The following is a 17,501-nucleotide window of genomic DNA, read 5'->3' as shown; positions in this document are numbered from 1 at the left end:
TTGTCCTCCGTTAAATATATATATATATATATATATAAATATATAAATGTTTAAAAATCTACTTTTTAATCTTTGGTAGATGTCACTGCTAATAGCACCTCTCACAAGTCCTCACCATGATGGTAGTTTAAATATATGTGTATATGATAATATAACAAACATCAAGTTAATGATTTTGAAGTTAGAAGACCATCAGCAATTTTCGGATTTTTTTTTTCACCAAATTATTGACGAGAAAAAAAAACTAAAAATATGCACATGTAGAAAATTAAAAAAGCTATAGGTGAAATTTTTTTAAATATTTTTTTTTTATGATTTATCGTTTCTAAAAAAATTCAAAAATTGTTAAACTTCTGCTTAATTCAAACTCATTCAAATTATGATCCTGAAGTCTACAGACAATTAAAAATTTTAGGATTTTTTTTTACAACAAATTTGTGAGAAAAAAAAAAAAGTAAAAATATGCACATGTAGAAAATTTAAAATACTATAGGTGCAATTTTTCAAAATATTTTTTTTTTCTATTATTTATTGTCTTTTAAAAAATCTAAAAATTATTTGACGTCGGCTGACTTCAGTATCATGATCCTGAAGTTAGCAGACAATTAATAATTTTCAAAATTTTTTTTCAACAAATCAATTGCAAAAAAACAAAAACTAAAAATATGCACATGTAGAAAATTTTAAAATCTACAAGTGCAATTTTTTCAAATATTTTTTTTTCGTAATTTATTGTTTAAAAAAAATCAAAAAATTATTAGACGTCCGCTAACTTCCGTATCATTCAGTATCATTTCAAATTTGGCTTTTTACAATCTTTTTCTGTAAATAAATTTTAAACAAATTGTTGCAATTAATAAATCTGTAGAAAATTACATTTATTTAATCCAAGTAAAATCCCACGGTCCAGAAATTGTAAAAGAACATTCATACTTATGTCATCACATGCATGCATGTGTATTAATATGAATCAATAAAATTATTCTGAAATAAAAAAATGATAAATCGATTCTGTGATCAACAAATCACAAGTCATGTCGCAAAAATATATATATATATTACACTGAGACCTAATTGGTTGGAATGAAAAAATTTTTTGCAAAAAGTGAACCGCGAAGTATAAAAAAAAAAGAAGTCAACTCAGTTGTAACGTAAAAAAACTGATATTTGTTGGGATATGAGTATGAAACGAATGTTTTTCTTGAGCTACCGCGCTTGTGTGCAAACTTCTCTGTGCGCCGGGTGTGACGAATAAGTGTGCGCGAACAGAAAGAGGGAAAGAGAGAGAATTATTAAGAGAGAGATACGAGTGAAGGCAGCGGACGCGTCCGCTGTTTGTGAAAAAAGGGTGTGTGCGTAAATCGAAACCGTGTTTAAAGTTAAAATAATATAGATAATAATAATAGTTTAAGATATTAATTAAAGCTAATGACTGTACACTCGTTTAGTTATCAGCAGTAGTGATATGAGTGTAAGACAAAGTGTGTGCTGTGGATTTAAAATAATTCACCGACGTTTTTAATTTACAGAATAAAACAAGTGTACGGATTTATAATTAAGTGAAACAACCAACCAACCGGCCGACCAATACAACCCGAGCTCTGGATTACACGGAATTTAAGTAAAGTCTTAGCAGTCGATAATAGAAGAAAATAATAATAACCGAGTAGCGAGCAAATACGATCCGAGTCGCGATGGAGAAATGGAGCAGGTGCACTGCAGCCGGTGCTCGCTCGAGTGTTCCTTCGACACGATCGACACAATGGTAAGTGCTGGTTCAACCCAGTTAAACCTCATTATTATTATTATCATTACCATACATCATTATTATTATCATTATCACCACACACGCTCTTATCCTGCACCAAGGAGTCGGATAATTTACGCCGTCGCGACCCATGTGGCTAAAAAATTGCGTGTTTAATTTATCATCAGTTCTCAAAGCCAATCTATTGTTTTTTTTTCGAGTAATTATTTATTATTACTATGAAAAAAAAAAAAATTTAACGAGCGCAAGAGCTGTCACTTGAGTCTAGAGACTACTTATCGTGTTTGCGGTGGCTATATTATTTCTGTTCACACGTACATCCTTTAAATAAAGAGTGTAAGAGTTGTATATTAACGCATACTCTGACAATCGAGTATGTAATATACATATTATGTACAGAAGACACAATGTTGGAGTATATAATAAAGCTTTGTCTCTTAAAACGATATATATTTTGCTGCGCGTGCGCAAAATACACATTCGTGTACATACATATGGACGTATGTGTGTGTACATGTGCATGTGTGGGTGTGTGCATGTACAAGAGCAAGTACGCTACAGGAGGTGCATAGAATTTTTAAAGGGCTTTTCACTTGGAGGCTTAACGCGGTAGGGAACCTCAACAGCGTCCTCGTTCTCTTTGAATTCTGACTCTTACACCAGCGTACGTCCCAGTATGTGCGATGTACAAAGTGAATATTGAGCAAAAAATATAAACCGAGATGTTATTTTTCTCAAGCTGTTGTTTGATATCTGGCGATAGTAATGATACTCATACAAAGTCGCCGAACTACGAAATTTTCCCATAGATCGGCCGATGCCTGGTAAATCATTGGCAGCCGTCTTTTAGCACAATTAACCGCCGTTCGTTGGCCAACGGTTTGATACCAAGCTTTGGCCGATGATTGATTGCCACGATTGGCCAATGCTTGGCACACCGTTATCATCCAATATTTAGCCGATCTTCGGCCGATGCTTGAAAGTTGGCAGCCATTCACGACCCAGTAATGGGCCGATTCTTTTTTTTTTGTATGGGTAGTGAGGATGGTGGAAAGACGGATAAATATTCATGTATTTTAGATGGAACATTTATTTAACGAGCATTGAATGATGGCATAAATCAATAATTGGCTATTTGTTATTTGATTCTTGTTACAACGAGGGAATGTGCATGTGTGTTTATTTTCTGATCACGTATACCGAGAGACGGAATAACGTTTGTAATTACGATTTTGCGGTTATTCGCATCATCCTATGCGTCTTTCATATAAATGGTTGTATATATATATATATATATATACATAAATACACATGTAGCGAGATGATGAATATATACAACTAAAATACACTGTATAATATATATATAGTATACTTGACATAATAAAATGATGCATCGCTCAGTAGGGAGCCGGCAGTCGGTTACTTTCCCTCTGATTTACCGTTTGGCTTTTGCATGAGTATTCATTTTTAAAAATCTTTACCTCTTTTCATACATACTCGTTTACTTGGATATAATGGGAAACTTCAGCTCTTTATCCCTTTTATTTTAATTTTAAATAAAAACAACAAAGTGTTATGCCCAGTAAGACTTCTGGTAATCGCATAGCGCACGCGCTAATTGGATATGACTAACTCGGCTCTTAGTTGCATATAAACTCACGTTAAATTGCTGAAACCGATTTCTGACACGAAATCGTAAAACCCTAATTATACACAGCCCATATATTTTTTTAAAACATAAAGAAATATATGTATTTACATAATGCTGTTAAAAAATCTATTTTCGGTTATCGTCAGGTTGCATTATTTTTTTTCATTTTATTCTCGAGTAATCCGCATCGATTTGTCATCATTTGCTGTGTCGATGGTTGAGCTGCTTCATGAGCTTAATCGCTAATGACGTACCTTTGACACTAGAAAATAGCGAAAGAGGTTTATAAATGTGTTCCCGCTAAGAACCAATCAGATTATTCACATCTATATTTCAAAAGATATTTTTTCAAATTTAAAAAAAATTGTTTTCGCGGTTTTTTCCTCTGAAAATCAAAATTTAAAAATGGAGTCAAAAATTTTTTCTTATGGACTCCACCTGCATGAAAATATCATATATGGTAAACATATATTAAAAAATATATGTTACAGATATTAATATATATATGACAATACATGAAATCTTATGTAGAACTATATATAGATTTTGACCGATTTCATTATATTTATATATATGTTTTCTCTTATATGATTTCATATATTTCTATATACACGGAGAAAAATGTTGGTTCAAAACCTACTAATTTTTATTATGCTGTCGACGAAACTTGAAACAGTAAGGGAAGCATCCAAAAAATTATTATGCTCTTATGAAAAATTATTATGCCACATCACAATTGATATAATGTATGGAAGTAATTTTTATTAAATCTTATCGATAAGTGTCTCGCGCGTAGTAAGTATTATGATACAGCATAATAATTTTTCGTATGAGCATAATAATTTTGTGGATGCTTCCCTTACTGTTTCAAGTTTCGTCGACAGCATAATAAAAATTAGTAGGTTTTGAACCAACATTTTTCTCCGTGTAACTTCAATATATTATTTATATATTTAAAAACTTATAATTTTAATATATTCGAAAATAAATGTTATTTATATATGGAAACAAATAAGAATACATATATAATTCATCATTATATGACACGATATATGTACCATGTATTTAACTTTATAAATTTTTGTATATTTTTCGATATATAGAACCATATATAAGTCTCCCATATATATAAGAATAAATAAAATCAATTCTTTTCTGTTTTCCTCTCTTTGTTATAAGATTCAAACATTGTATTCAAAATATATATAAATATGTGTGCTAGCTTACAAATTTACATATATAATTATCAATATATGTAATACATATATGTGCTAACTTATAAGTTTACATATACGATTATAAATATATATAATACATGTATTAACTTATAAACACGTATATAATTAATTATATTAAAACTTACTATATTATATATAAGAAAATATATATCGTTTTCGGCCACTTATATGGTCCCATATTGATTATATATTCTTCCATATATATTTATCATGTATGGTATTTTCGCGCGGGTCTGAAAATCAAAATTTAAAAATGGAGTCAAAGATTTTTTATCAGACCCCATGTAAATAAAAAAAATTTTCTATGCACGTTTAAAAATTTGCTCGACAATTCTGTACTCAAAAAATTTATCTGTTCTCAAAAAATCTTCATACATTACATCGAATAATTTATATGTTTACTTATATTTATATTTATTTTTTAATACTCTCTCAGATAATTTAATCAGCGTTTTAATTTACAGCCGAGTATGTATATACATTTAACTCGGTTAATATATATATATATTTATTTTATTTATTATTCCGGAGTATAAAAATAAATGATAATAAAATATGTGAGCATTGATGCGAGAAATAACATTGGTTTTCTGGCACTGGCTGGACATTCTTCACACATTGCTGGAAATATTTGTCAAGAAAAGTTGCTTTTATATATACATATATATAACGTATGTGTATATGAGCATATATTGCGTCCCCTCACCAACTGTAACGCATAACTCTGTCTATAAGCCTCTGTAAATAATGTGAAACACGCAGTCTTCTACACACATACACACACATGCATGTAGATATGACATATATGTGTGACACACAACACACAAGACATTAAACAAAGTAGTATAATACTAGCTTATTCATGTGTATATAAATTTTCTTATAGCTCGTTGGGTTTATGAGCCCGTATCATTAATTCACAATCGATTATTTCATTTTAGTTATTAACATAATTATTTACGTTAGCCAATTTAAACTCATATATATCATAACATACTATACTATGCTCGTATATAATAACGTGTTTAACTTCGTACAGACTATTTTTTTTTATTCCGAGTAAATAAATAATTCTTACATATGTACAGCAACTCTTGGATTGTAAAAAAGTAAAACAAGCCGACGAGTAATTTGTGGTTTTATTTTTTATTGTTCCCTCGTTACAGTTCACCATTTTGTTGATGACAACGACAACGAGTTCTGATAAATGTTTATGCAAATTATATTTTTGAAAATTCGCGGGTTTTTTTTTTTTTAAGTTTTAATTTCAAATTCTCGAGGAGTAAAAAGCAAAAAAAAAGTAGGATTGGATGTTCACATATTAAGAGTTGATATATATGAGATGTATGTCATGTGTGTGTGTGTGTGTGTATGTATGAAGGATGGATGCGACGTAAGGGGGAGAGATAATAACCCTAACTTTGCTGACGCAGCAAACATTTGCGGCATTTCGAGCCGGATCATTTGAGGCAAACAGCGATTTTGTCGTTCCGGTCGGTCATTCGTCACGCGCTGCTGAATTTTTCCAATAATTTATTTACTCTACGCTTGTAACTATACAGCTAAACTTATTTAACTCGATAAAAAGTCATTAAAATATTTAATAAATAACCTGAGTAAATAACGCGCGAACAATAACGTGAGGTATTGATCGAAGTCTTATCAATTAGTTATAATTCATCGGTCTGAATTAATAAAGTAAATAATGTATATGTATATAAATTCATTCATCAGTAAATAAACTAGTGTGTGAACTCCATTCTTAAATTCCAAGAGTGTCACACAAGTCACGAAGGAAATTAATTAACGCCCGAACAACCACGACAGTACGACTGTCAACATCAGTACTCACTAGAGCTCTATCTAATGTAAAACCTTACACTTTGTATACATTTATACACATATAACATATTATCTCTATACTTGTAGTAGTATTAGTACACATATATTTATATACACACACATGTAGATATGTATAGATGTATTTGTTTGTAGATGTTTTACTGGAGTCTCTTAATCGGTACGCATGTCTACTCACACATTTTTTTTTAATGCCATGTGTGCGTCACTCTTTTCAGAACCGTTTATTTTTTTTCTATTTCCTTCGGATATAATCACCCGTATAAAAAAACAATATGTGGTTAAAATATATAAAATCATATATGTTTGCGACCAAAAAATATATGATATATAACAAGAAATCATATAGAGATTTTGGCCGATTTAATATAAAATTATATACAGTAGTAAATATATGTATTCCATATATGTAACTTATATTTATTTTATATTAAGCTACATATACATTTACATTTACCTTATAATATATTGTATTGATATATTTCCTTTTATATTCAAAAAATATAAAATTTTTATATGAAATGAAATATATGGTAGCATATAATTTATATTATATATGGCACCATATATTTTCGTTGTTATATTTAAGCATATACTTTATTCGGTGTATGCATATGTATATGGGTATATATATTCGCATCAAATTAACTAATTTTCGAAATTTTAACTGCAGTTTAAACAGTATATTAAAATTTATATCTAATTTAATTGGAGTTGGTCATAAGAATAAGAAACTTTTTTTTTCCATACACAATATAAATATATGTTTTTATATATGATCAGAATATATTTTTCGTATATGATAGAAATATATATTTTTATGTATGATAAAAATATAGTTTTCGTATATGACAAAAATATATATTTTCATATATGATAAAAATATATTTTTTGTATATGATTGACATATATATTTTATATATGCTAAACATATACGGACTCGTATATGATGAATATTATATTTTTTAATATAAAAAAAAATGTATCAGAAAATATAGTTAAATTGGCCACATATATTTTCTGATATTTATCATATATTTTTACATATATTTTGACTATATATGTCATTTCCATACGGGGTATATTAAAATTTAGATCTAATTTAATTGGAGTTGGTCATACGAACAAGAAACTTTTTTTTTTCATACACAAATAAATATATGTTTTTATATATGATAAAAATATAGTTTTTGTATATGACAAGAATATATATTTTCATATATGATAAAAATATATTTTTTGTATATAATTGACATATATATTTTATATATGCTAAACATATACGGACTTGTATATGATGAATATTATATTTTTTAATTAAAAAAAAAATATATCAAAAAATATAGTTTAATTGGCCACATATATTTTCTGATATTTATCATATATTTTGACCATATATGTTATTTTCATACGGACACACTAAGTGTAGTCCTAAAAAATAAAAATTTTTTTCTCACTTTTCTTACGTTTTTTTATATACATAAATATGTAGTTTTTCAATATATGTAAATTTAAATTAATAATCCGGAATTTATAATTCTGTAATAATCTGGGAATTACGGCTTTCAATTCTCCGGTAAGGCTATTGATTGATTGACGTAAATTAAGTTATTCATGTGTTGTGTAAAGCGGAAAAAAAAATGTTTTTTTAATAAACATAATGATGATAATATTTGCATATATTTTTTATTCATCGGCTGGTTACTTTTTCCTCTACACTATCGTCATTATTATCATTATGAATATGAATATGATAGGCGCATTATCGCGTGCTCATCCACTCGTACTTAATCATCGGATAAAAGTTATCGTGATGTACAATGATGTGTCTGGATGCAAAAACTCGGTTCGTAATAATCAAGTCTTCTCTGGATTGTGCCAGCATCTGGCATCCAATCGTCTTCCTCAGTATCAAAGAGGAGATAGATCTTGAGGTTTCTCTTCCCCGCGGTTTGTTATTATCGGGGCAGACTCCGCGAGTGGTTGCTGTCCACTCTCGGCAGGCTGTCGGACGCGAAACAAGCGAAATAAAACGATACCTTTATTGTCTCGAGCTAGGAACATTGTTCTTCTCTGCACAACAGAAATTATCTGAGTTTTTTATTTTTTATCTCTTATTCACCAACAATAAAATTTTATTTTTATCATCATTATTATTTTTTTTCCCAGTCAAGATACAAAATCCGCGTGTTTAATAATTAAAATACAAAGAACTCGAGATAACATTAACACATGCCGGAAGTTATCACGATATCAGTCTGATTGGTATCTAAACTAAATCCGAGTGTGCTCTCAGCTCTCGATCGCACTGCGACGACGCCATCTTGATAATTCAATCCTTGACAAACACCGCATCAGCTGTACAATAATAAAAATTATTGATCCTTTTACTTGTTTACAATCTCCAGCGATAAGGTCTCGGATTTTTTTTATTTATTTAATATAACTCAGTACCTGAGATGGTTCTTTGTCAAGTTGATGTCGTCGTTGCCACCTCATTTGGTGGGATCGCTGTCCAGTTTCGATTTCCGATCGGTATCTGAAACACGAATGAGGACTGACGGTGCTGAAGGGACTGGACAGTCTTCTGGCCCTGTCTGTCCCAGTGGGACCGAGACAGAAACCACGATAATGGAATTAAAAAAAGATATTAAAGCCTGGAGATGAGTTGTATCGCGTCTTGTCCGCCTCAATCACTACGTCAGTCACGAACGGTAAATTTCTGTCGGGCAAAAGGCGATGGCGCGCATAAATGTAACCTCCGTCTGTTCATATACTACACACTTATATGTACACATACACACATAAATTTATATATACATATACATATCCTTCTTTCGTTGGTAGTTTAGTTCCTCCGTAGTCGATACGTGCGTTGCGATATACATAAAACATGACGCCGGTAATATGCTCACGGGAACGCCCGCGAGAGGATATATATGTGTATATATTTCTGTCTTTCTCGTATCCACATGCTATATATTTCTCCACATATATACTACACACACATACATATCTATACTATACATATGTACGGTTTCGGACCCTGGATAAAATTTAATCGCCAGTTAAATCCGGAATTGACGAGGCTTTCCGTTCGTTTGCGCGCTAGCTATTTCCGGTTTACTATTATGTCTATAGATATCTATGTCTATGTCTATGACGATGTCTATGGAGATTAAAGGAAATATTTGAATATTAATAACATGCATTACCACTCCATAAACTTTTACTTTTATTTATCTATCGATTATGAGTACAAGCAGACATGATTAATTTCCCCGAGTGGTAGATGACGAGGAAATTTTTTAAAAAGTAATAAATACGGCAACATATGAGGCGGATATTTTTTATTTAATGAATGTATCGTTTGTGGGTTTTTACAGGCAGGCCTTTTATTTTTTTTTTGTTGACCAGTAAATTTGTGGAAATGACGTGGCTCTTTTCATCAGCTCTATCCGCTAGACTATCTTTTGCCTCTTGCCAGCTCCTATTCTGCTTCTATGCTCTATGCTCTGTACCTCACTCTCTACTCTCTACTCTACACTATATACTATATCTATATAGTCTACATATATGTCCACACTATTACCCGTGGACATAACGTAGTTATTTTCGCGTCGACGGTCTATCGTGCTCGAGTCACTATCGAGTGATCTCATATTATACATCGGTAAATTTATCGTACATGCCTCCGATTTTCCATGTCCTGCGGTCTACATTATTGTCATGCGCTAATTAACGAACCGAATAATGTCCATACATTTTTTTTATTTATTTATATTTATGTTATACGTATTTTACTTCAATTCATTCAATTTTATTTGACAAATATTCCCTGAGGTTACGTTTTTCATTCACCGTAACTCGTATGACAAAAATCGATGCCTCAAATCCTTATTTTTTTAACAAATTATTCTATTAAATAACGATACGTGCATTTGAAGGATTTTTTTTATTGAAAAGCTCTGGAGAGAATCCTCTGAAATAGAATAAAAAAGAATGATAAACAAGGGATTTAGAGTATTTGAATCGAGTTGACGTCTGTCGAGTTTACATGCTCACATTGCAGCTGTACTGAGCGATGGAGTGACGGAGTGTGAAGACAACTGGAATTATATTGTCCTTGGTACTGCCAAAAGGCAATTCCTGTGATACGCGACGTCACGTTTCTCTTAAATTCTCTAAAACTATATAATCATTCTAGCGTTCTCATTTCATATGTATATATCTATATATATTTGTATCTAAAACTAGTAGATTTGAGGATGTGCAAAATCCGGAGATTACGTGAAGGCCCTGCAGCACTTAAGGAGAAATATATATATACATATATATATATATATATATTTCCTGACGATGGTTAAGGATCGTGGCAATATTTTCCCAGGTCTGAAATCTACCGGGTCTATGAGTAGAGCGAGCGCAGCAAAATGGCTGCCGGTAGAAACGATCGAGTGTGCGTGCGCGGGGCCTCAACTCTCATCCCCACTTACATATATATATATATGTCTTCTCGTCTTTTACTGTATACCAAACCTTCACTCATTTATATATACACATATATATATAAATACAGTAAAAGTATGTGTTGGTAACTTGCGTCTAGCCCTTCGTCCTTCGACACTCGCCTCACAGTTCCCTGGTTACAACTTTTATCGTCTCGTCCTTATCCTCTTAGCCGTAACTTCAATACTCGGTCTTTTATTTTTTTTCCTTTTATTTTTTTCTTCACTCTGCTCTATACCACCAATTCCCCTCGTCTTTCGCGCCAGCCTTTATACCCATACTATCGTTCCTAATATCGTCAACCATAGAGAGCGAGACCGAGAGCAAAAAAAAAGGAAGAAAAAAAACAGACAGACAGAGCCAAAGTTAAAGTTAGAGTCAGAGTCAGAGTCAGAGTTTGAGTTTGAGTTGAAGTTATAGTTATAGGAATAGAAGGAAACCAACTCGTTTACGTCCATATTCAGCTTGTGTCATTTTCTTTTCACGTATGTTTTTCCACTTGGCTCCCTCTCTAGTTTCTGTTGGTTCGTTCTCGCTCCAACGAGCTATGTTTCCGATTACTGGGATATATCTCTGCTCTGACGATACGTCCGCGGCGACATGGAAAGGCACAATTACAGACGTGCTATCAACATCTTGTGCCAACACATCGTCAAGTCCCGAGGGACTACGCAGGCATCCTCGCACACAAACACACAGCAAGAACTCATACCCCAACTCTATATGGCAATGAATTGCCGAATGCATCATTATTATTATTATCATGCATACATGAGAGTATATATATATATATATATATATATATATAGTACACAGTGTACATCCATATTCGCGTACAAAGATCAGCCCAGGCAGACTAAAATCCAGTGTTGCGCAATCGCAGAGTGGAATAGCAGAACTGGCTCCGAAACTGGTCATCATCCATGCAGATGCAGCCTCTATTCCTATAACACACATCACTGCACATACACTAATTGTGCGGTCTAGCTGACGAGTTACATTGTCTCTGGTATTATGTGCACGCGTTATTGCACAGCCATACACCCAAGATTCTGCTGCCATTAACATTCATCCTAGTAGATGATCAAGTGTCATACAGGGCTTTGTTCCTCTGGCTCTTTGTATACCTCGTATACGTGTAACTATTATTACACACATATATATATAGATATAGATATACATGGATATACAAATATGTTTAATGGCCGCGTTTACTATTATTTTCAAACCAGACTAAATTAATAATGCATACGCGAGTCGTACCGCGGATTCGCTTTAATTACGTGTTACTTGCTGGTAATATAATATGCATTGTTTCCATTACTATAACCATTACTATCGCTATTTTTATTATTATTATTGTTGTTATTATTACTAAAGTTAATTAATTTTATTTTATTTGGTATTTGTGTCGTAAACATTTCCTGTTTATCAACTACGTGGTCAATTAATACTTTCTATCCTCTCTATTACATTTATTGCAGCCAATAGAAAGGTTTAATCTTAATTGCTTCGTCAACTAATTTTAATGTTTGCTGTAACATAACAACAAATACGTGATTAATTTATAGATTATTTATGTCCAGTCTCGAGATGATAACAATCACTCTACTTTTACTCATAAATATATAAATATATAAATACACATGAGCACAATAACAAATGGATATTAAAAATTATTTTTAGAATTCATATATATATATATATATATATATATATATATATATATATATATGTGTATGTAATTGATAAGATAACTTGAAGATAATTACATCAGACATTAAATGAAATTTTTAGTTAATAAAAAATAAATGCCGTTATATATTATATATATTATGATGTATCATGTGCACACAAAAGGGTTCGAAATCAAACGAAATTTTAATGCCGGGTCTTTGTAGTTTTCGACCCTAAATATTTTCCCCTCGCTTAATAATTTGGTGTGTATATATGTATGTATGTATGGATGTATATATTTGTATAAAGAAATATACTGACAGACATTTATTTTATTTAACTAAAACAAAAAATATAAGCAAGAGCTAGAGAGGAAGAAGAGTGTCGTTAGGTTTACAATTACACGCACACGTCAGCTGGAAACCACGTAAGAGCGTGACAAGTTTTAAATTAATCTCAGCTTACGTTATGTCGATATTACTGCCTATGTATATATATACAATACGTGACATATTATACATACAGTATAATCTTCTCCACATATACACGGTATCGATGTCGTTTGGAGTTTAAATTTATGCTAAAAACTCGGAGCATTTCATTGGATTCACCGTCAAGCGGCGTTAGTGTGAGAACGTAACAAAAATTAAATAAAACTCGACATCATACTTCGTACAATGTACATGTACTATTTATTACATACATACATACAATTATTATTATTATACAATATGACATATTATTTATTGTTACAGTCGTGTTAACTCAATAAGAATTTAGTCATCCGTGTCTCACTACAAATAGACTAAACAGATATTCCAAATGCTGTCACACAACTTATATTAACAATTTCTGGATCCCCAGGTATACATTTTTTTCTCTTCCTCTTTTTTCTTCTCTTCCTCTCTAGCTGACATGTGAGCGGGGCCTTGTCTATTCCCTTTGACTGCTCGGACCTCAATATTCACTTCTGCTCCATTCCATTCTGTGTAATACTATGACTGAGTATAGTACTACTACTATGCCCACTATACATCTACTCCATCCATTTAATTCTGTAGAAAGACAGAGAGGGAGTAGGGTCTTTACCGTCTTTACTTCGAATCCTCTGCTCGTTTCCGCCATTCTCAACTTGGCCGCCTACGGTTTCTCATTCTCAACTCCTCTCTCCCTTGTCTCTCCCTGTCTTAGCTCTCACCCTCACAAACACACAGACCACCGGCTGTGCGGTTTTACATTTTATCTTCTTCGTCTATCGTTAAGGATTTACTACTACACACTACTTACACTCTTCTCATCGTCTCATCACATCAACACTAACGCAACTAAACACCACACACAATAGTGTGCTGCTATAACGATACTAATAATACTTTACCGCACTAACATCCTTACAATCTTATAATCAGTGACATTAAGGCCGTTAAGTGCGTCTACTACACTCCTATACACACACCTGCACACACATACACACACACATACATCATCTACGCATGTTGGCTTTTTAAAGAGTAATGTATGCAGTCATGTCATGTGCACACATATTTTCATATATATATATGAACTGACATGTACATTGGGATCAGCATTTGTTGAGTTGCGTTTATTTTACGCGTTTATACCAACGCGAGTATATTTACGTACTCACGCCTGCACACCATGTGCCAAATGTTTGTGCACGGATTATAATATCACATATATATAAATATACATATATCTATATACACAGTGTGTAGTTTGTTTTTACGAGGAGAAACTCTTAATTTTTCTATACAGTAAATAAAAAATACAGTCAACAGTCTCCTTTTTTTTTTTTTTTTATCATAATTTTTTTTTATTACAAATAATGATAAGATTAAATTACGATGTTTAAACAAAAAAAGTGAAGCTTTCTTGAGTAAATGGAAATTCGAGTAACTAACTGACCTCGGTGTTATTTTTCAATGTAGTCATATTTTTTTTATTTTTATTTATTTATTTCCTCGGGCATTAATATTTCAATAATAACGATATCGGGTGTTGGGTGTCCCCTGATGACATCGTGCAACCTAACCGAGAATAAAAAATATATATACATAACGTGTCACGCAAAAACGTGTTTCCGGATCGATTCGGTAGAGTTACCCATAGCGTGCGTTTCGTGCTAGCTAACTCAGCTCAATTACTGTGTTTACCGACCACGCTACACTGTAATGCCAGCCCGTTATACTTTCGATCGTTGGCTGTGTCCGACTCAGCTCGACCTCTACCTCTACCTCATCGCAAGTCGCATCAACGATCTAAGCCCCCTGCCCCTGTCCCGACCCCTTATCCTCCTTTTTTCCTGGTTTTCCAATTTAAACTAATTGTACGGCTTTACCTTATCGACTCTCCTCAAAAACCTTGCGAGCTCACCACTACGTATATATATGTATATATTTTTAATTGATTACTTAGGTGGGAAACAATTTCCGGTTTTTGTGTTTGTACATACAAATATAAATATAATGGGTCATGTAACTGTTGCGGTGTTAATTTAACATTTTAACCCAAAGGCTATCGTTTGTATTTATAATAGCAATCAATTGGATGATTTATTTATTTTGCATAACATATTGTAATTGCCCTCTGACAGCCGACTAAATTATCCATAAACTTGTCTCCCCTCCATACATTTCAATAATAATATGAAAAAAAAACAAAAGTTCAATATGACGGTACTGCGCACATGAAAATAAGATATATGGTCAAAATATATGATAAATATCAGAAAATATATGTGGCTAATTTAACTATATTTTCTGATATATTTTTTTTTATATTAAAAAATATAATATTCATCATATACAAGTCCGTATATGTTTAGAATATATAAAATATATATGTCGATAATATACAAAAAATATATTTTTATCATATATGAAAATATATATACTTGTCATATACAAAAAATATATTTTTATCATATATGAAAATATATATTCTTGTCATATACGAAAACAATATTTTTTATCATACATAAAAATATATATTTCTATCATGTACGAAAAATATATTCTGATCATATATAAAAACATATATTTATATTGTGTATGGAAAAAAACATTTTCTTATTCGTATGACCAACTCCAATTAAATGAGATATAAATTTTAATATACTCTTTAAATTGCAGTTGTTTTCAAAATTATTTAATTTGATGCGAATATATATATACCAAAATACATATATATACACCGAATAAAATATATGCTTAAATATAACAAAGAAAATATATGGTGCCATATATAATATAAATTATATGCTACCATATATTTCATTTCATATAAAAATTTTATATTTTTTGAATATAAAAGGAAATATATCAATACAATATATTATAAGGTAAATGTGAATATATATATAGCTTAATATAAACAACATATAAGTTACATATATGGAATACATATATTTACTACTGTATATAATTTTATATTAAATCGGCTAAAATCTCTATATGATTTTTTATAATATACAATATAATATATCATGTATTTTTTTGTTGCAAACATATATGATTTTATATATTTTAACCATATATTGTTTTTTCATACAGAGCAACTTTACTAGCAATGTATTTTTTTTCTTCATAAGCCTCGTGAGCTAAACTATCACCAAATTAAACGTTAATCCGTGACGTCGTGTCTCCCGTCCGCGAACATAACACGCGTTATTAACTGGTGACGGAAATAGAAGTGAGCGTGTGGTGTCTCCTGCTAAGATCTACCAAACCGGAGAATGCAGCATCGCATTTGTATCTCGGAGTAAGAGGTTAAATAAAAATATTAAACATCGCGAGAAATAACTCGAGAAATTTATCTACATTCCGTGGGTACGCCAAGGCTCAAATCTATTTATCTTATCGCTTTCACTGATGCGCATCAACTCACACCTCACACCTCACACCCACTCAGAGCCGTAGTCATTGTCGTTAATATGTGAGTTGGTGAATAGAACAAAATAAAATAACGCGAGTACAGCAGAGGGTAAAATGTTATAATAATTTCAGTTCGTTATTTATCAACTTGTTTGTTGTTTTGTTGTGTTACAAGAGGGGAAAACTTACTGATGATGATAAAATGTAGTGTAGCGTGGGATGGATTGCCGAATGGAATGGAAGGTGAGCTGGGAGATCTGAGGTTCGTATGTGTACATACATACATATATATCTATATATATTTTTGTATGTATGGGTATATATGGGTATAGTGGATATCGAGCAACTGATATATATGTAGTCAAGTATGCCGGAACGTACAAAGAACCATTATTATAGGATAGGAGTATAGCGAGGGAGCACTTGGCCTCGACGAACCGCGAGGCAATTTTACGGACTACCGACATAATGCTGTGTGAGTATGTGTGAGACCAACACAAGTTCAGTATAAATACCTACACTGTACCTGTAGCTACGACATATATATGTATGTGTGTGACGGTGCAGTAGATGTTACACTGCTGAGTACAGTACATACTGGCATGGATACTTTTCCGAGTAGAATGAACACGCGCCGTTTGATTTTCTCCCTCATATCTCCCCGTTTGCCCGGTGGCAATCGTGTGTCCAACGGCTGATTTATTTCCAAGCCTCGTCTATTATCTTCACCGACGTCTTCTATATGTATATATATATATGGTTTGAGGCAAAAGAGAATAATTATCGTACGCGACAAGATAACCTTCGTAAGTGAAAGCCACTGGGGTCAATCAAATTCCCAATTTCCATCATCTTGACAATTATTTATATTTTATGGATTCATATATTATTTTTTATGTCTCTTA

At 31.9% G+C, this 17,501-nt stretch overlaps 1 protein-coding gene across 1 annotated transcript in view; it reads left to right on the top strand.

The window, feature by feature from the left end:
- Positions 1-1,367: 1,367 nt before the first annotated feature.
- The window catches only part of LOC130664252 (zinc finger protein 608-like), an 80,766-nt gene continuing 64,632 nt past the window's right edge, over positions 1,368-17,501 (top strand). The window contains exon 1 of the mRNA XM_057464132.1: positions 1,368-1,765. The gene's annotated coding sequence lies outside the window, so the exon portion shown is untranslated. The remainder of the gene's footprint in view (positions 1,766-17,501) is intronic.

Source organism: Microplitis mediator, chromosome 1 (assembly GCF_029852145.1).
Source record: "Microplitis mediator isolate UGA2020A chromosome 1, iyMicMedi2.1, whole genome shotgun sequence".
In the NCBI taxonomy this organism is placed as follows: Eukaryota; Metazoa; Arthropoda; class Insecta; order Hymenoptera; family Braconidae; genus Microplitis; species Microplitis mediator.
This window is presented reverse-complemented; position numbering and strand designations above follow the sequence as displayed.